Source organism: Arachis stenosperma, chromosome 6 (genome assembly GCF_014773155.1).
Source record: "Arachis stenosperma cultivar V10309 chromosome 6, arast.V10309.gnm1.PFL2, whole genome shotgun sequence".
In the NCBI taxonomy this organism is placed as follows: domain Eukaryota; kingdom Viridiplantae; phylum Streptophyta; class Magnoliopsida; order Fabales; family Fabaceae; genus Arachis; species Arachis stenosperma.
The window spans coordinates 80,454,742-80,476,741 of NC_080382.1; the positions used below are offsets into that span (position 1 = coordinate 80,454,742).

At 35.7% G+C, this 22,000-nt stretch overlaps 1 long non-coding RNA gene across 6 annotated transcripts; it reads right to left on the minus strand.

Annotated features, from left to right (window-relative positions):
• Window positions 1-8,002: 8,002 nt before the first annotated feature.
• LOC130932858 (uncharacterized) lies at window positions 8,003-12,960 on the minus strand. 6 transcript variants are annotated; one of them, XR_009067539.1, is made up of 9 exons: window positions 12,485-12,960; window positions 11,943-12,054; window positions 11,534-11,672; window positions 11,159-11,452; window positions 10,276-10,413; window positions 10,104-10,202; window positions 9,142-9,408; window positions 8,446-8,511; window positions 8,003-8,248 (listed from the first exon to the last, which is right to left on the minus strand). It is a non-coding gene; the product is annotated as an uncharacterized LOC130932858 (long non-coding RNA). The 6 variants fall into 6 exon arrangements; XR_009067543.1 differs by having other exon boundaries at window positions 9,142-9,172; window positions 10,276-11,452; XR_009067538.1 differs by having other exon boundaries at window positions 10,276-11,452.
• Between the last annotated feature and the right edge of the window lie 9,040 nt (window positions 12,961-22,000).

Here is a 22,000-nt window from a genome sequence, read left to right on the forward strand (position 1 = left end):
TCCTCTACCTTGGCAAGGTTAGCCTTTCCTCATCTCATTTGTCACTTCTGTTATTCAGTTGGAGTTGACATAGAGGGAGACATCCCCATTGATGAGGACAAGCCCATCACTAAGAAAAGGATGGAGCAAACAAGAGATCCCACTCATCATGAAATCCCTGAGATACCTCAAGGGATCCACTTTCCTCCACAAAACTATTGGGAGCAAATCAACACCTCCCTAGGAGAATTGAGTTCCAACATGGGACAACTAAGGGTGGAGCATCAAGAACATTCCATCCTCCTCCATGAAATTAGAGAAGATCAAAGAATCATGAGAGAGGAGCAACAAAGGCAAGGAAGAGGACATTGAGGAGCTCAAGCACTCCATAAGATCTTCAAGAGGAAGAACAAGCCGCCATCACTAAGGTGGACCCGTTCTTTAATCTCCTTGTTCCTTATTTTCCTGTTTTTCGAATTTTCATGCTTATGTTTATCTATGTTTGTGTCTTATGATCATTGGTGTCTTAGTGTCTATGCCTTAAAGTTATGAATGTCCTATGAATCCATCACCTTTCTTAAATAAAAAATGTTCTTAATTGAAAAAGAGAAGAATTGCATGAATTTTGAATTTTATAACAGATTAATTATTTTGATGTGGTGGCAATACTTTTGTTTTCTGAATGTATGCTTAAACAGTGCATATGTCTTTTGAATTTGTGGTTCATGAATGTTGGCTCTTGAAAGAATGATGAAAAAGGAGACATGTTACTGAGGATCTGAAAAATCATAAAAAAATGATTCTTGAAGCAAGAAAAAGCAATGAATACAAAAAAAAAAAGAAGAAGAAGCGAAAAAAAACGAAAAAAAAAAGGAGAAAGAGAAAAAGAAAAAAAAGAAAGAAATAAAGTTGTGATCCAAGGCAAAAAGAGTGTGCTTAAGAATCCTGGACACCTCTAATTGGGGACTCTAGCAAAGCTGAGTCACAATCTGAAAAGGTTCACCCAATTATGTGTCTGTGGCATGTATGTATCCGGTGGTAATATTGGAAGACAGAGTGCTTTGGGCCACGGCCAAAACTCATAAAGTAGCTGTGTTCAAGAATCATCATACTTAACTAAGAGAATCAATAACACTATCTGGATTCTGAGTTCCTATAGAAGCCAATCATTCTGAATTTCAAAGGATAGAGTGAGATGCCAAAACTGTTCAGAGGCAAAAAGCTAAAAGCCCCGCTCATCTAATTAATACTGATCTTCATAGATGTTTTTGGAATTCATTGCATATTCTCTTCTCTTTATCGTATTTGATTTTCAGTTGCTTGGGGACAAGCAACAATTTAAGTTTGGTGTTGTGATGAGCGGATAATTTATACGCTTTTTGGCATTGTTTTTAGTATGTTTTTAGTATGTTTTAGTTAGTTTTTATTATATTTTTATTAGTTTTTAGTTAAAATTCACTTTTCTGGACTTTACTATGAGTTTGTGTGTTTTTCTGTGATTTCAAGTATTTTCTAGCTGAAATTGAGGGACTTGAGCAAAAATTTGATTCAGAGACTGAAAAGGACTGCAGATGCTGTTGGATTCTGACCTCCCTGCACTCGAAGTAGATTTTATGGAGCTACAGAAGCCCAATTGGCGCGCTCTCAACGGCGTTGGAAAGTCGACATCCTGGGCTTTCCAGCAATATATAATAGTCTATACTTTGCCCGAGATTTGATGGCCCAAACCGGTGTTCCAAATCAGCTCAAGAATGCCCGGCGTTAAACGCCGGAACTGGCACAAGAATGGGAGTTAAACTCCCAAACTGGCACAAAAGCTGGTGTTTAACTCCAAGAAGAGTCTCTACACGAAAATGCTTCAATGCTCAGCCCAAGCACACACCAAGTGGGCCCGAAAGTGGATTTTTCTGTCATTTACTCATTTCTGTAAACCTTAGGCTACTAGTTCTTTATAAATAAGACCTTTTGCTATTGTATTTTCATCTTGGGATCTTAGATCATCTTTAGATCTTTGAATCTTTGGATCCTTGATCATTTGGAGTCTTTTGATCATGTTTTGGGGGCTGGCCTCTCGGCCATGCCTAGACCTTGTTCTTATGTATTTTCAACGATGGAGTTTCTACACACCATAGATTAAGGTGTGGAGCTCTGTTGTACCTCGAGTATTAATGTAATTACTATTGTTCTTCTATTCAATTCGGCTTGTTCTTATTCCAAGATATTCATTCGCACTCAAGAACTTGATGAATGTGATGATTATGTGACGCTCATCATCATTCTCACTTATGAACGCGTGCCTGACAACCACTCCCGTTCTACAAGCAAACAAGGCTTGAATGTTTATCTCTTGGATTCCTTAATCAGAATCTTCGTGGTATAAGCTAGAATTGATGGCGGCATTCAAGAGAATCTGGAAGGTCTAAACCTTGTCTGTGGTATTTTGAGTAGGATTCAATGATTGAATGACTGTGACGAGCTTCAAACTCCTGAAGGTTGGGCGTTAGTGACAGACGCAAAAGAATCAATGGATTCTACTCCAACCTGATTGAGAACCGACAGATGATTAGCCGTGCCGTGACAGCGTGCGTTGAACATTTTCACTGAGAGGACGGGATTGTAGCCACTGACAACGGTGATGCCCAACATACAGCTTGCCATGGAAAGGAGTAAGAAGGATTGGATGAAGACAGTAGGAAAGTAGAGAGACGGAAGGGACAAAGCATCTCCATTCGCTTATCTGAAGTTCTCACCAATGAATTACATAAGTATCTCTATCTTTACTTTATGCTTTATTCATATATCATTCATAACCATTTGAATCTACCTGACTAAGATTTACAAGGTGACCATAGCTTGCTTCATACCAACAATCTCCGTGGGATCGACCCTTACTCGCGTAAGGTTTATTACTTGGACGACCCAGTGCACTTGCTGGTTAGTTGTGCGAAGTTGTGAAATTATGTTTAGACCATGGTATTGAGCACCAAGTCTTTGGAGCCATTACCAGGGACTGTTTGAGTTGTGAAAAGAATGAATCACAATTTCGTGCACCACTGGTCAATTTGCTTGATCCTCGTATTTGTCTTGCCGTTCCTCTCCTGCCAGGAGTTGAGTTTCATCCCTTCCTCGCTGCCTGTTTCCTTCTTCCATCAACGTCAAATTGGTTCCTCCGTCATTGTCGGTAGCTCTGCTTGTTCAGTTTTTTTTCTTTTGTTGGTTTTATGATTTTGAGTTTTTGTTTTTAATGGTTCTGGAGCGTGGAATAAAGGAATAATATTTATAATTATGAGTAATCACTGCTGAAATCTATGTTTACTATAATTATTATTAATTGCTTAATTTTTTGTTGTTGGATTCTCTAATTTTTCTATTTTTAAATTATTAGAAATCACTTTTAAAATTTTTGTTCTATAATTTTGTTGCTGATTGATGAGTATTGTTGATTACTCATTATTTTATTAGTGATTAGTTTATCAGATTTTATAATTTATTTAGATATTTTGTATTTTATTTTTTTAAATGGTAATATACGAACCAGTTATTATGTAAAATTATAAAATTGTGAATTTTATTAGTTTAGAAATCATTAAATTTTAATATTTAAAATTTGTATATTAAATTCTTAATAATTTTATTTTATATTTAATTAAACCAGTTGAATTCCGGTTGACTTCTGTTGAATTTTTGAACCGTTGAACCAGTTACTCTATTGATTAATTGACCGGTTTGGTTCATGCAACCTTGATTTTGAGGCATTGAAATCCTTCAATTTGGAGTTGATTTGATTTAACTTCATAAATTTATTATGTTAGGAGCCAATTAGAACTGTCATATACGTATTGTAGTGTCACATATCATATGAGCAAATTTTAACACCATGAGTAACGAAAGTGATGGAAAGACTAATATAATTGATTTAAAATTTTTGAATGATAAATTTGATTAAATTTTATTTCGAAAATTAATTTAAAGAACGGGTGATATTTCAAGAACAAATTTGACCATTTATTTATTTGTCATTGTTATGAGCCACTAGTGTGTTATATGACTGGTATCCAATTGTCGAACAATTTGTGAGTGGAAATTGAATTGTTTGATTTGGTGCAAAAAACAGACATTAAGATTTTAGGAAAATTGAAATTAAAGAATCCAATTTGTATTAAATTAAAATTGAGTAAAGTATTATTTTTGTCCTTAACGTTTGGGATAAGTCTTAAAGTTATCCCTAACGATTAGGTCGTCCTATTTAAGTCCCTAACATTTCAAAATTGGCTCAATGTTGTCCTGCCGTTAGGGATCCATTAATAGAATTGACAGCGGGACAAAATTGAGACGCTTTTGAAATGTTAGGAACTTAAATAGGACAAAAACGTTAGGAAAAAAAATATATATATATAGAAATAAATTTTAATTTTATCTTTCCATAATACCAATTTTTTACGGTACATAATTATTCAATTATTTTTAATCACATCTAAGTAAATTACACTTAATAACATTACTTTCATTCTATATAAATTTAGTTTTTTATAAGTTTACTCTTAAAAATTTTTACTCATTATAAAATGTTTGTAAAATGAGTAGTATATAAACTTGCGGAAAAGAAAAAAAATGATACATATACAATAAAGTATAAATTGTACCTTTATCTTTGATGTATCAAAATTCTTTAATGTTTAATTTAGTTAAACTTTATTTTTAATTTTATTCTTCAATAATATCAAATTTTTACAGTAGATAATTATTCAACTCTTTTTTTAATTTTATTCTTAAACAAATTATTTTTTTAAGTGAATTTATTTTTTATTAAGAGCAAAATAAAAAAAATTAAGTAATTATTTATCGTAAAAAAATTGAAATTATTTTTTCTTTTTCACAAATTTATGTACTAGTCATTCTACAAATATTTCATAATGAGTAAAAATCTTTTAAGAGTGAAATTATAAAAAAATTAATTTATTTAGAATTAAAGTAATGTAATTAAGTATAACTTACTTAGATGTGATTAAAAACATAACTGAATAACTATGTATCATAAAAAATTGATATTATTGAAGGATAAAATTAAAATTTATTTTTATGTATCGTTTTTGTCCTTAACGTCTTCGTCCTATTTAAGTCCCTAACGTTTCAAAATCGTCTCAATTTTGTCCCGCCGTTAATTCTATTAACGGATCCGTAACGGCAGGATAACAATCAGACAATTTTGAAACGTAAGAGACTGGTGGCACGGATCCCCACACCTCGTACAACTGTACCAGCAAGTGCACTGAGTCATCCAAGTAATACCTGAGCGAGTCAGGGTCGATCCCACGAGGATTGTGGTTTGAAGCAAGCTATGGTTATCTTGTAGATCTTTGTCAGGCGGATAGAAGAATTGTTGGATTTGTGAGATCTAAATTATGTTGACCTGTTTGCAATGATAAGAAGATGGTTAAGGCTTAGAGATGCTTTATCCTTCTGGATTAACTATGATCTTACTGTTTTCTTCAATTGTGAATGATTTCTTCTATGGTAGGCTGTATGTGATCAACGTTGTACCATCGCGGTCGCCAATTTCCTCCAGATCTGAACCCCAAGGTTAATGTGGATCCATTCTGATTAAGGGTGAAGCTCCTACAGTCCATTCTCCTTAATGATCCTACTCAAAACCCCACAGACAAGGTCGGATCTTCCGGATCAGAGAATGTTGTGCCTTTGGGTTCTAGCCTTTACCACAAAGCCCCTAATCTCCCTATACCTTGGCTGAAGTGGTGTCTCGAGAAGTCTCCAACGAGGTCATGGATTAGCCGTCTAAGAGATTTATAATCAAGCTGGTGGTTCGATGCTTTCCAGTTACATATTCACACGGACCCAAGAAGACACAGGTGGTTGACAAGCACACGGTCTTAGTATGAAGAACGGAGATGATTGTTACGGGTCATCCGATTCATCATGTTGAAGAACGAAGATACATCTTAGAATTGAATCAAACAAGGATTGAAGAAAACAGTAATACTTTTATTAATCCATAGAACTCAGCAGGGCTCGTCCCCTTTACCTAGGTCTAGAAACTCATGCTGATAGAGAATACAATGTGAAATGAAAAATATGGTAAAAAGTCCCTGTATGATTATGTAAAATATCCCTTAAATACTAAACTAATGACTAAGGATTACATAAAAAGGGTAAAACAGTCTTTTAGTGCTAAAATCCACTTCTGGGGCTCACTTGGTGAGTGTTTGGGCTGAGCTTTGATAAGATCCACGTGCTAGGAGGCCTCTAGGGTGTTGAACGCTGGCTAGGGGGTCCTCTTTGGGCGTTTGGACACTGGTCTCCTCCTTTGGGCGCTGGACGCCTGGATTGGGGTAGGAGGCTGGCATAGGATGCCAGTTTTGGGCCTTCAATTCTGAAGCAAAGTATAAACTATTATACATTGCTGGAAAGCTCTGGAAGTCAGATTTTCATAGCCATTGAGAACACTCCATTGTCTTCTGTGGCTCCAGAAAATTTCTTTCGAGTGCAAGGAGGTCAGATTCGGACAACATCTGCAGTGCTTTCTCTGCCTCTGAATCAGACTTTTGCTCCAACTCCTCATTTCCACCCAGAAAATACCTGAAATTGCATAAAAATACACAAAGTCATAGTAGAATCCAAAAATGTAAATTTAACACTAAAATCTATGAAAACTTAATAGAAAACATACTAAAAATTATGTGAAAATAATGTCAAAAAGCGTATAAAATATCTGCTCATCACAACACCAAACTTAAACTGTTGCTTGTTTCCAAGCAACTAAAAACATAGTAGGATAAAAAGAAAAGGAAGATATAATAAATCTCAGAGTTTTCAATGAAACTCAGATTCAATTAGATGAGCGGGACTTAATAGCTTTTTGCTTCTGAATAGTTTTGGCATCTCACTATCCATTGAAACTTAGAAGTGTTGGCATATTTAGGAACTTAGAATCCATATGATATTATTGACTCTCCCAGTTTAGTTCTTTTTTATTCTTGAACACAGCTTTCAAAGTCTTGTACGTGACCCTAAGCACTTTGTTTTCCAGTATTACCACCGGATACATAAATGCCACAGACACTTTAACTGGGTGAACCTTTTCAGATTATGATTCAGCTTTGTTAGAATCCCCAGATAGAGGTGTGCAGAGTTCTTAAGCACACTCTTTTTGGTTTGGATCACGACTTTAACTGCTCAGTCTCAAGCTTTTCACTTGACACCTTCACACCACAAGCACATGGTTAGGGACAGCTTGGTTGAGCCACTTAGACTAGGATTTTATTTCCTTTGGGCCCTCCTAACCATTGATGCTCAAAGCCTTGGATCCTTTTACCCTTGCCTTTTGCTTTAAAGGGCTATTGGCTTTTTCTGCTTTGCCTTTTTTTTCATTTTTTTTTCGCTTGCATGTATATATTTTTTTTCTTTTATTGCAACATGCTTTTTCTTTTTCTTTTTGCTACTTTTTCACCACAAGAAAAACACCCATTCAGGTACACTTGAAAAGTGTAGCCAAAATTGAAAAAAATGATGCCTTAGGCTACGGCTACGCTTTTTGGGGTGATTCCTATTGCCTATTCTCAAAGGCTACACTTTTCTGCACCAAAGACTACGCTTTTGGCATTTGAGAATAGGGTGCGTTTTTCAAGTGATGCTGTCCAAGACCAAAGACTACGCTTTTCAGCTTCCATTTTTGCCAAAATAGACTATGATTTTCAACGCTACTGCATCACCTGTAAAGCGTAGCCACATTGTATACCATAGCTACTTTTTATAAGTGTAACCTTAGGTCCATCATTTTTTTGTATACTATAGCTACTTATATAAGTGTAGCCTTAGGTCTCATTTTTTTTGGATATATATATATATATATATATTCTACTAATTATTAATACAACATAATATTTAGTAATATAATTACATGTATAATAATTCTGCATTTTTAATTAAATGAGTTAAATATTATAAAATAAAAATAAATACATAATTATACTAAATAATTTCTTTATATAATTAAAATTATCTGTAAATAAAATATATTTATAATGATCCAAAAGTATTAATATTCATACATCTCACACTAAATTAAGCATAGCTATATCAAAATAAATATGAGACCACTTAGAATTTACTACTAATACTCTACTAAAAACTAAAATATTATATCCTACGTCAATTCTATCTTCACCAATTTTTTTTTTTTTTGAAAGAAGAGCTCAACACAAGCAGTGGAGCAATTCTGTCTTCACCATTACGACTTCCTATAATCCATGCCCTGCCAAAAAGGTTAAAAGAGAAAAAAATTCACATCAAAATTTTGGAAATTTTCTTTTAAAATGTAACTATTTCCACTTCATGATAGATTCTATTATTAGTATTTAATTTCTTTAATAAGTTTCTAAAATAACGTACTACCAAAGATAAAGAAGGCACATACATTAGTAGTAAGATTGAGCAGAAATTTTTTCTTACCTTCTAATATTTTTGCTGCCAGAATCCGTAAGAATTATCAATCTTTTTTCTGTGTTCATGAATTGACTACATAGGTGAAAAATTGAATCAGAAACAAAACTTCAATATATAAAAATGAATTTGAAAACGAAAAGCTAGAAGTAATGGCAGTGCTACAAGAACCAATTTCACATTAGAATTTTTGGACCAAAACCAGCAAAAAATATTATAAGTTCCCTTAATGATTTTAATTTCATCAAGTTTGAAGAAACAAACCAAAGACCAAAACAAATAAATAAAAAAATTACATAGCAATAAATGAGTATAAAATGAAATAAAGTAGCACTATTTAATAATCACGCCATTAGATTTCAGCAGCTACTAATTCTTAACCAAAGGGCAAAAAATAATTACAATTTCATTTAGAAGGCTACTTAACAAATCAATAAGTGTTAAGAGGCTAGGAATATATACTTTGGAGCCCACGATTTCAAGACACTAGGACAACCAAAAATATATACTTTGATTCTATATCTATACATCTATATATATGATATATACTATCCTAAGGTATTTAATTTCCCTAGCAGCAAAGTGTATATGATCGTTCTCATAACTAATTACTCACCCTTGAACTTAAGTTTATCTACTTCAAGTTGGCAAAGCAATGTAGTAGGAAAAGACAAACATAAACTTAAAACTAGCTTTACCCTTTACCTTTAATAAATCAAAATAGCGAATTGCCAACCTGCACAACAGACACAGAAAACAAAAATGAAACTGCAGAATTTTTTTTTTTACTATTCAATTCATAATCAGAAAAGAAACCAGCTTGAAATAGGTGTGAAGAACAATTTTAATCAAGGCTGACAGCATTTGTTTCCACTATAACTTTGTCAAGAAAGGAAGTGAAATTTCTAATCTTGCCTCAACAGAAACTAAATGCTTCTCAATGGAACTAGACGATTCCCCTTCTATTACTCTCTGTTCAACATTGAAAAAAAAAAAGATAGCCGATTCAGTAATTTCATCTATAGTTTTCAATAAAACTAGACTAGCAATTCAAACCCAATAATTGGGCTACTTACTATAACTAAATGGCAATATAAACTTATCCAAAGGCAAATGATAACCAAGGGTTTGCAACATTGCTTTAGTGATATAAATTGAAATTTAAATAGTGTAATCAAATAAGGGTAAATAATAAATTAGCTGCATAAATAATATTACCATATGAAAATGTCCATCTAAATTCTACAATATATATTCTCCCATTTCAGCAGAAATTGAAACACTCAATTGACTGCAATCACTGCATATGTCTCAAATCAAGCTTGGGTTCCCAAAATCCATCTTAAAATTCACAGGTACTTCAAGTTATTGATTCAATCAACAAAGCAATTTAAAAGCATAAGAATAATCCTCTCTTGAGAATACTCTGCTCTCTTTAAAAGTGAAATTTAAACAAGAAAAAATCAACAATAACAATAATAACAAAAATAAGAATAATAATTTAGCTGACACATGGTGAAATTTACATTGGTGATTTTAGTTTGATCTGGCAGTGCACAAATAAACAACGCAGAATACAGAAGCTAAAACCCCCAATTAAAAACCCTAAAATAAAAACCCAAAACCTCCCAAATTTCACAGAACCATCATCATCATCGGGTGCTTACCTCGCTTGTTAGGGATCGATGCTTTGACTCATCGGAAACCTTGATGCTTCACAGCAAAGCAGAGAAGCAGTCGGGAGAGAGCACACAGTTTCTTTGACACTTCACAGAGAGGGCGAGTGAGAGAGAGCGAGAGAATGAGCGAGAAGAAGAAAATGAGGCACAGAATTCTTACTTGGTGAGCGCGGTAATGAGCGGCGACGGTGAACCAAGAAACACATAACTCAATGCAAGTGGTAGTGACTAATTACACAGCTTGAGCCTGTGACCTAGAAATGACTTGGAGAAACTTAAATCATTGCTCCAAGGCTCCCTTCCATATCCAGTATACAAAAAATTTAGGGAAAAAAATAAAAAAGCCAGCAATGAAAAAATAAATATCAGAAATATTATCAAAATTTCACAAATTAATCATGATAAGAAGTTAATTTTTCACCTAATAAAATAAAAAATATTTCTCCAGGTACTCCGCATAATTCATGTTTTTACATTATTGTAACAGTTCTATGATTTATTACCTTTGAATAATAGAAAAGATATAATGGAATAATGACATGCAATTGAATATAATTGAGGTATGAATGGACAGTTAAGCTACTTTTTTGCACATGAATCAGATACATACAGCATAATAAGCTTAAGAATGATTATGATTTATGAAGTAGCACTTCACACGGTAGAGTTATGTAACTTATATCTAATGGGAACTCAACCCCAACCCCAACTTGTTATGATACTATTAATCAAATCTCAGTAAAACCCAAATTACTGTCTGCATTCTCACATCAAAGCACATGGAAAAAAATTAAATTCAAACAAAATCCAAACAACAAAATTAAAATTAACCTAGAGACTTTGTAGAGTGAGTTTTCTGGTCTGTTAGTTGTAACAACAAATTAGTTAAACAATCTTGGAAAACTGGATTCAAAAAAGCGATATGTTTCAAAAATGAGCTCTTCGCAGTGTTCTATTGGTTATATTTTCCACCACCACCGTTTCACTACCTGAACCAGAACCACCATTCCCAAGAGCAAGAGTAGTCTTTATTACTTCTTTACCTTCCAATAATTCCATGGAACCTAAGACTGGTTCTGTTGTTGCTTGCCTTTTATCGCTGAAATTGAACTCAATGGTGCAAGAATTTTGACGTCTGAATCTAGGTACAAGATTGGAGTTATGTATTGGTGTTGGTTTATCTGTAAAAGACACAGAACTTGATGAATTATTGTTAAAAGTGTAGGACTTTGCATTCCAACTATTGTTGTTGCTCCAATAATCCTGAGCTTCTTGTTTGGTTTGGTGAAGACACTGGCATAGCCTATTCCATTTCCTTTTCAACTGGTTAATTCATCCTGAAATTTAATACATTCAATTATTATTCATAAGCCATCACTGATCACTAAACTTAATTTATTTGTTTGTTTAACTAATACCTTCTGATGATTTGTTTCGGTGGTATGAGGCTGAAGCCATAAAGGTAACGTTTTCTTGTGGCCTGGTCTGAGAAATTGAGATTTCTTTTCATAATTTGAGGCACATTCTTCACAGCAATTGAGCTTTGTTTCCATTACACTACTGGCCAAAAAATAATCTTCAATAAATAAACTAACATCCAAAATTAAACAAAATAATGATAAATCACTTGATTGATGATGATAAATCACTATTGGTTCATAATTGATACCAATAATAACAAGAAGGGTTGCATGCATAGTTTTGAAAAGATTTCCTTTTCTTGTGTTATTATTATTCTTGCTTTTGATAAAGTAAAAGTTGTGTGTTTCCCGAACTAAGAGTATCATGTGAATGCGTAATGTTAAATTAAGAGGTTTATGCACTGACAAAATAAAGCGAAGCAGAAAAATGGTTTCTCTGCACAGGAGCCAATCAAGGAAATAAGATTTAGGTGGTTTAGTCTGCTCAATATGTCCACTTCCATGTCCTGATTTTATATCTGTACACCATAACCAACATAAAAATAAAAACAATAATCAATCAGATAAATAACCGATTAAATCTTGTTTGTATACAGAAAAACACAGCTTAATTCTTTAGTTTTCAGATGAATTCCTGGTTTATATGATTAAGGAGAATTTAAATTGGTAATCAAATTTCCATGTAAAACACCCAAAGCAAAGAAAACATAACCAAAAAAGGCATCAGAGAGGAATATAGCTTGAAGCTGGAAATTGAAAGCAACCACTATGTTCAAGGAATGCGTATGAACCAAGACATAAATCAGAATATTTCAGTGTGAAACCTGTTCTTTTCACTAATTTTTCCTTAAGATACTAAACTAATTGAAAACCTAAAATTAGAACCCAAAACCCCGAAAAATTCACAAAACCAATTGAAAGAGAGGATACAGAACAGAGAATGCTTACTTGGTGACAGAGGATATGACCATGGTGATGAGCGGCGACGGTGAAGAAGAGATGAGCAGTGACGCAACGGCTTGGAGACGGTGCAGCAGCTCAGCGGCGAGCTCCAGTCGACGGCAGCACGGCGACAGAGTATAACGGCAGCGAGACATCCCTTCGAGATCCTCGGCGGCGGTACATCAGCCTGGCGGTGGCAGAACGGCGACGGCAAAAAGCCCTAGCAGCGGCGGTGGAGCTTCAGCGACGACGGAGCACCCCTTTCTTCTCTCCTCCATTGCGTTTTCTCTTCCTCGAGCTCTTCTCTCTCACTGGCATTCGACGACGACGACGGCAAAGCCCTAGCCAGTTAGCCGCCGTTGTTCTCTCCTTCCTTCCCTCTCCTCTCTTCTTCTTCCTGTTCTCCCCCTTAGCTTTCTGATTTCTTCGTGTGTGTTGAGTGAGGATGAGGGTGTGTATTGCGTGTGAGGGAGTGGAGGTGATCGAAGGCAAACAAAATTTCACTTTATTTATTTGGTATTTTAATATTAGGAGACACTTTAAAGCATACCCAAAACTTAACAAATGGGTTACTTTTTAAAAGTGTTCCCTTTGGTCTAAAAATATACCCATAGTTTTTTAGATTTGGCTACGCTTTATAAGTGATATTTAAAATATCTAAGGAGACGCTTTTGAATTTGATGCCTCAATAGTGTTTCCTTTTCTCTTATAAAAGAGCACCATGCGAAAAAGCGTAGCCTATTCCTAGAATAGACTACGCTTTTCAAATGTAGCTTAAAAAAAGTGTGGCTGAATAGGTGTTTTTCTTGTAGTGTTTCTTGCTTCAAGAATCAATTTTTAGTTTTTTCAGATTACCACTAATACTTCACTTTCATCATCATTTTTTCAAGATCCAACATTCTAAAATTCTAACTTTAAATATGCACTTTTCATTTATACATTCAGAAAACAAAAACAATGCCACCACATCAAGATAATTGAACTATTCTTATTGTAAACGTGAAATTCATGTATATCTCAATTCTTTTCAAATAAAATTTTCTTTTTAAGCAAGGTGAGAGATATATGAAACATTTTAATAATTTAAGACATAAATGCAAATGATCATGCAGTAAGAACAAGAGAACAGACAATAAAACAGACAGATAATAGAAAAACAACGAAAGGAAAGGGTATTAAGAGAACGAATCCACCTTTAATGGTGGCGGCTAGTGCTCCTCCTTGAGGATCCAATGTAGTGCTTGATCTCTTCAATGTCACTCCTTTGTCTTTGTTGTTCTTCCCTCATAGCCCTTTGATGTTCTCTAATTTCATTGAGGATGGTGGAATGCTCTTCATCCCAATAGCTTAGAGGAAGAAAATACATCCCTTGAGGCATCTCAGGGATTTCATGCTGAGGCTGTTGCATAGGCTCATGTGCAGGCTCTCTAGTTTGCTCCATCCTCTTCTTAGTGATGAGCTTGTCCTCCTCAATGAAGATATCTCTCTCTATAACAATTTCAGCTGAATTGCATAGATGACAGATGAGGTGTGGGAATGCCAACCTTGCTTTGGTGGGAGGCTTCTCAGCTATCTTGTATAGTTCTTGAGGAATCACCTCATGTACTTCCACCTCACTTCCAATCATGATGTAATGAATCACGATAGCTCTATCAAAGGTCACTTTTGACCTATTGCTAGTGAGGATGATAGAGTGTTGGATGAATTCCAACCATCCTCTAGCTACAGGCTTAAGATTAAGCCTTTTTAGTTGAGTAGGCTTGTCTTGGGAATCCCTTTTCCACTGTGCTCCTTCCACACAAATGTTTGAGAGTACTTGATCCAGTCTCTGATCAAAGTTGACTCTTCTAGTGTAAGGACGAGGATCCCCTTGCATCAAAGACAAGTTGAACACCAACCTCACACTTTCCAGGCTAGAATCTAAGATTCTCCCTCGGACCATGGTGCTCCAATTCTTTGGATTTGGGTTCACACTAGTGTCATGGTTTTTAGTAACCCATGCATTAGCATAGAACTCTTGCACCATTAATATCCCAACCTCTTCGTTGGGATTGGTTAGGACTTCCCAACCTCTTCTCCGGATCTCTCTTCGGATTTCCGGATACTCATTCTTCTTGAGCCTGAAGAGGACCTCAGGGATCACCTTGTTCTCTGCCACTACTTCATAGAAGTGATCTTGGTGGGCTTTGGTGATGAATCTCTCTATCTCCCATTATTCAGAGGTGGCGGCTACTGCCTTTCCTTTCTTCTTTCTAGAGGATTCTCCAACCTTGTGTGCCATAAGTGGTAATGGAAACAAAAAAGCTAGGTTTCCAACACCAAACTTAAAACTTTGCTCGTCCTCGAGAAAAAATAAAGAAAAGAGAATAATGGAGTAGAAGAATAAGAAAACAGAAGAAGATAGAGGGAGAGAGTGATTTCGGCCAAGGGACGTTTTGTGGTGTATGAGAGGTGTGTGTATGAAGGGTTAGAATGAGGGGTATTTATAGGAGTGGGCTAGGGTTAGGTTCGGTCATGGGTGGGGTAAATGGATGGGAAATTTGATTTTGAAGTGGGTGGGGGTTGGTGGGAGTTATGATGGTTTGGAGAAGTGATATGGATGTGATTGGGCTAAGGTTTTTAAGGAAAAGTGTATGGGGATATGTGAAAAGGAGAGAGAATAAGTGGGGTAGGTAAAGATGATGTGGGACCTACTGGTCTTGAGAGGCTAGGGAATTCAGATTCCCTTCCCTCTGCACTGGCGTTTGAACGCCCAGTGTCTGCTCCATGGCTGGCGTTCAACGCTAGCAACACTCCATCCAGAGTGTTCTATTTTTACTGCTGAATTTTTCTGTCTCTATTTTGACTGATGCATATGATCATGAATCTAAAACTTTAAAGAAAAATAAAATAAAATTAAAAGAAATAGAAATAATTAATTAAGGTTTGGTTGCCTCCCAACAAGCGCTTTTTTAATGTCACTAGCTTGATGGTTAGCTCCATACGGAGGTGAGTTTGGGCTCAGAATTTCGCCCCTTACAGTGAACTTTCTTCCTGTCTTCTCATGAATGAGCTCCACATGCTCTAGAGATAGGATACGACTCACTATATGTGATATGACTGGTTTCTTGGTGAAGATAACTCTCGTGCTAGGTGAGAGGCCTTCAGTGGGGACTTTCTTGTCCCTTCAGCCTTTAGGTACTTTCTTCCTAGTACCTTTCTTAGTGCTTGTTAATGGCTAACCAACACCAAACTTAGAATTGATGTCTGGGCTTAGTAAAGCTCTGTATTGAAAGAGATGGTTGAAACACTAGGTATTACACCATTGTCTCTTTTTTATCAGAGGAAGAATTGGGATTGGACATCTTGAACAAGATATAGTCCTCTCCTAGTGGAAAACCATTTCTCCTTTTGTAACATTAATCATGGCATTTGCAGTAGCTAGGAAAGGTCTTCCGAGGATGATAGAATCATCCTCATCCTCTCCTATGTCCAAGACTATGAAGTTTGCATGGATGTAGTGATCTTCAACTTTCACCAATACATCCTCTACTATGCCATATGATTTCTTCATTGACTTGTCTGCCATCTCCAGTGAGATGTTTGCAGCTTGTACCTCAAAGATTCTCAACATCTCCATCATAGAGAGTGACATGAGGTTTATGCTTGATCCTAGGTCACAGAGAGCCTTCTCAAAGGTAATGGTGTCTATGGTGCAAGGAATCAGGAAGCGTCCAAGATCTAAAACCTTCTGAGGTAGCTTCTGCTAAACCAAAGCATTGAGTTCTTTGGAAAGCAGTGGAGGTTCTTCCCCCAAAGGCTTTGTACCAAATAGCTTGGCATTCAGCTTCATAAGAGCTCCTAGGTACTGAGCAACTTGCTCTTCCCTAGTGTCCTCATCCTCATCAGAGGATGAGTGTTCATCAGAACTCATGCATTGTAGGAGTGCATGCAATGGAACCTCTATGGTCTCTATATGAGCCTTGGCTTCCTTTAGTTCTTGGATAGAGATTTCTTGAGTAGGTATTGAGCACTCAGAGGGTGTGCCTTTGCTGATGTTTAGCCTTAGCTCTGATGGCTCTTTGGGTGCTAAACGCCCATGCTGTATACCCTTACTAGCATTAAACGCCAGTTTCCTTACCATTTTAGGTGTTGAACACCCAGCAGGGGTATCCTGGCTGGCGTTCAACGGCAGCTTCCCTGCCTGTTTAGGTGTTGAACGCCTAGTAAGGAGTTCCTCACTGGCGTTCAACGCCAGCTCTGGTGCCAGGATGGGCGTTGAACGCCTAGTGAGGGCTTATTCACTGGCATTCAGTGCCAGGCTCTTGGCCATTTTGGGCGTTGAACACCCAGTGAGGGCTTCCTCACTGGCCTTCAATGCCTTCCCAGTCTCTCCAAATTTGGCCTCATCCTCAGTGGTGATGGTCTTGTACTCTTCTCTTGGGTTACTTCAGTGTTACTAGGAAGAGTGTCAAGAGGAGTCTCAGGGATCCTCTTGCTCAGTTGACCAACTTGTACCTCCAAATTTCTAATGGAGGACCTTGTTTCAGTTATGAAACTATGAGTAGCCTTAGAGAGGTTGGAGACCAGAGTGACTAAGTCAGAAAGGCTCTGCTTAGGGGTCTCCATATTTTCCTGAGCAGATGGGAATGGTGGTCTGTTCTTGAACCTATTATGGTTCCTTCCACTTTGGTTATTATTAAAGCTTTGCTGAGGCTTCTATTGATCATTCACTTAAAAGTTAGAATGGTTCCTCCATGAGGGATTGTAGGTGTTTTCATATGGTTCTCCCATGTAATTCACCTCCTTCATGGTGGGTTGCTCAGGATCATAAGCTTCTACTTTAGAAGAAGCTTCATGGGTGTTGCCAGCTGCAGCTTACATTCCAGTCAAATGTTGAGAGATCATATTGACCTACTGGGTTAAGATCTTATTCTGAGCCAATATGGCATTCAGAGTATCAACTTCAAGAACTTTTTTCTTCTGAGAGATCTCATTGTTCACAGGATTTCTCTTAGAGGTGTACATGAATTGGTTATTTGCAACCATCTCAATGAATTCTCTTGCTTCTGCAGGTGTCTTCTTCAAGTGGAGTGATCCACCTGCAGAGCTGTCCAATGATATTTTGGACATCTCAGACAAACCATCATAGAAAATTCCTATGATAGACCATTCAGAGAGCATGTCAGGAGGACACCTCTTGATCAGTTGCTTGTATCTTTCCCAATCTTCATAGAGGGATTCACCTTCTCTTTGTCTGAAGGTTTGAACTTTCACTCTGATTTTGGTCATCATTTGATGGGGAAAGAATTTAGCCAAGAAAGCATTGACCAGCTTATCCCAAGAGTCTAGGCTCTCTTTTGGTAGAGAATCTAACCATATCTAGCTCTGTCTCTTACAGCAAAGGGAAAGAGCATAAGTTTGTAGACTTCAAGATTCACTCCATTTGTCTTAATAGTATCACAGATTTGCAAGGATTCAGCTAAGAACTAATGTGGATCTTCTAGTGGAAGTCCATAGAACTTGCAATTCTGCGGCAGAAGAGAGACTAATTGAGGCTTAAGCTCAAAATTGATAGCTCTAATGGCAGGTACAGAGATGTTTCTGCCATAAAAGTCAAAGGTAGGCATTGTAAAGTCTCCAAGAACCTTTCTTGCCTCTCCTTTATGTTCGGCCATGTCTTCATCTTCTTGTTCAAAATTTTCTGAAAGGTCTCTTCCGGAGTCTTGTGCTTTAACTTGTTGTAAGTTCCTCCTTAAAGTCCTTTCAGGTTTAGGATCAAGATCAAAGAGAGATTATTTATCCCTGTTACTGGTCATAAATGAGAAAAGAAGAAACCAAGAGAGAAGAAGAATGGGAGCTCTTTGTTCAAGAACAGAGGACTCCCTGTGAGATGTGACTAAGAAGAGAAAGAAAAGTGAATATAGAAAAAGGAGAAGAAGAATTCGAATAAAAAAAGTAGAGAGGAGAAGAATTAGAAGTAGAAAAGATAAACAAGAACTAAAATATTTTTGTTTTTGTTTTAATTTTTTAAATTCGAGAAAATAAAGGTTAATTAATTAAAAAGATTTGAAAATTGGTTAATAAATTTTGAAAAAAAAAAGAGAGAGAAGCTAAGTGATTAATTGAAAAAAATTTGAAAATAAGATAAGATAGAAAATATTTGAATTTAAAAATAATTGAAAAAGTCAACAATATGAGAAAAGAATTAAAAAGATTTGAAAAAGATTTAATTTTAAAATTTAAAAGAAGATAAGATAGAAAAGATAAGATATACGATAAGGAAGTTGAGAAAGGATAAGTTTTAAAATTAAAAAGATTTAAATTTAAAATTTGAAATTTGAATTTTTAAATTTTTTTTTTGAAAATTGTATTTGAAATAAGATAAGATAAGATTTTTAAAAAAGATATGATTTTTGAAAAAGATATCATTTTGAAAAGATTTGATTTTGAAATTTAAAACTAAGATAAGATAAAAATTTTGAAATTAAAATCTAAATTTTCAACTAAAATTTTCGAAAATTTAATTAAAATAAAAATAGAAAAGATATTTTTTATTTTTTGAATTAATGACGAAAGAGAAAAACAACTAAAAGACACCAAACTTAAATTTTTTTAGATCTAAAACACCTACTATGCGAAAATTAGAAGGAAAAACACAAAGAGACACCAAACTTAAAAATTTTAAGATCAAAACAAAAAGAAAAATAAGAACATTTTGAAGATCAAGAAAAACACCAAGAACAAAATTCAAAGAATTCAAAGAAAACAAGAACATGCAAAGGACACCAAACTTTAAAAATTTTGAAAATCAAAGACACAATTTTCGAAAATTATAAAGAAAAGATACAAGAAGACACCAAACTTGAAGATTGACTCAAGACTTAAACAAAAGACACTAATTTTGAAAATATTTTGAAAAAGACTAAAAAAAATTCGAAAAATTCAACAAGAACAAAAATAAAAGACCCAAACCAAAAACAAAGATTGAACAAAGAAAAGAAAAGGTTTTTGAAATTTTTTCATTTTTTTGAAAAAAAAAAAAGAAGAAAATAAAAAAAGCTAACAAAATAAAAGACAATACCTAATCTAAGCGACAAGATAATCCGTCAGTTGTCTAAACTCGAACAATCCCCAGCAACGACATCAAAAACTTGGTTACACGAATCCCCACACTTCATACAACTGTACCAGCAGGTTAATTGGGTCGTCCAAGTACTACCTGAGCGAGTCAGGGTCGATCCCACGAGGATTGTGGTTTGAAGCAAGCTATGGTTAGCTTGTAGATCTTAGTCAGGCGGATAGAAGAATTGTTGGATTTGTGAGATCTAAACTATCTTGACCTGTTTGCAACGATAAGAAGATGGTTAAGGCTTGGACATGCTTTATCCTTTTGGATTAACTCTGCTCTTACTGTCTTCTTCAATTGTGAAAGATTTTTTCTATGGCATGCTGTATGTGATCAATGCCGTACGGTCACCGTCGCCAATCTCCTCCAAATCTGAACCCCAGGGTTAGTGCAGATCCATTCTGATTGAGGGTGAAGCTCTTGCAGTCCATTCTCCTTAATGATCCTACTCAAAATGCCACAGATAAGGTCGGATCTTCCGAATTAGAGAATGTTGCGCCTTTGGGTTCTAGCCTTTATCACAAAGCCCCTAATCTCCACATACCTCGGCTGAACTGTTGTCTCGAAAAGTCCTCAACGAGGTCGTGGATTAGCCATCTAAGAGATGTATAATCGAGCTAGTGGTGTAAAACCCAGTCAAACCGTAATTAATTAAATAATAAATTAAATAGGAGTGAATATGGTTAGAAAATTTATCAATCAGAATTTGATAATTTAAATATGATATTTGGACTCAGTAAATTTTTCTGAGTCGAAAAATAGAGTTTTCTGCGTAAAACTGCGCAATGAAAATTTGACGGCAATACCGGCTGAGATCTATCCAGTACTATAGTTGAATAAATTAATTATAAGTGATTAAGGTTAAGAAATGAGAAATTATAATTTGGGAAGCAAGAAATATTTAAAATACGATTTAAAACTCTAATCTTAAAGGTTTCGGCCCAAAGTTGGGCCAACGGACTAAAACAAGTGAACCGGGCCCAAGTGGGCCCAAGACCCAACATATATAAATATTAGTTATGAGCATTTCAGCTCGTTAACCCTAAAGAAAAGGTGTGGGGCACTGAAATGGAGAAGAGAGGAAGAAGAGAGAAAATCCTAACTCCATCAAACTTCAAATCACCATAACTTTTGATCTGCAACTTCGATTGATGAGATGTTTGCAGCCACGCATCGCTCTTCTCATCCTCTATAATTCTATCTAAGTTTTGTGGTGAGTATTCCACTTTCCTCTGCCTAGTTTTAATTTCTCTCCTTAAACTTGAGTTTGGCTATGGGTGTTCAGTAATTTTATGATTTTGGTTGTTTAAGAGTGCTCTAGTATGAGCCGTTTGTGAGTTCCATCAACCAATTTTTTGAGTTAAGGTAAGAAACCCTCTAACCCTTGTGATTTATCAATTTCATGAACCCTAGGTTGATTATAAGTGTGAAAATTGATTATGTTAGAGTATTGGGTGATTTTGGTGTACAATTGGAAGATTGATATTGCTTGTGGGGCTTTAGTGAGGTTTGGAGCTAAGGGTTGGTGGAGACTTCCAAGAAGAAGCTCAATTATTTTGGCTACAAGAGGTACGGTTTAAGTTTCATTTAAGTACCGTGTGGTGTGATGAGAATTCCTAGGCTAGATGCTCCTAGGATTAAGTTTGGTTTGTGTAAATGGTTGGTATTAATATGTATAGTTGATATGTAATGTAAATTAATGATTGGGTTGAGAATTATGTGAATTTGTATGTTTGGTGTGTTGAGAATTTGATGAATTGGGTAATGAATATTAGTTTGTGGAATATGCATTTAAATTGTTAATTTGGGCCAGAGGCCGTGAATCTTAGGCCGGAGGCTGAAAAGAGGTAAGAGTTAAGGTATCTAACCGATACATCTAGCATGAATTCCTTGAGTGTACCTTTGGTAGTTTGAAGCACTTAACTTGAGATATTGAGTCTGATCACCTTGATATCGCTTGGCTAATGTGGACAAGACCCAAATGATGTCTAATGGACATGAATAAAGTAATCGGGGAGGAATTCCCAAGAACGAACCGGTGAAAGCACGCCGAGATAGGAATTTCGACAGTGGTATGAGTAATATGTGTTGGTTTTGGAATTACTGAGTGACATACTCAGAGGCGAATGATTGAAAATGATTGGTTTAATTTGGCTTGAGTCAATTGGATCTTGGTGATTGAGAAGAGAGAAGACCTGTAAATAGCATTGATATATTTTGGATTCGAGCAAATGTGTAGGAATGGGATAATGACTATTGTTAGAAAACTGATGTTATAGGTTTGAACGATTAGGTAATGTAAGTATGGGGATCAAGGATTATTAAGAGGTTGTGATTGAGTCTTAAGAGGAGAGTTGCTGAAGAGTGTGTGAAAAAGGTGGCTACAGAGAAAAGAAGTCATAGGGAGCACAACC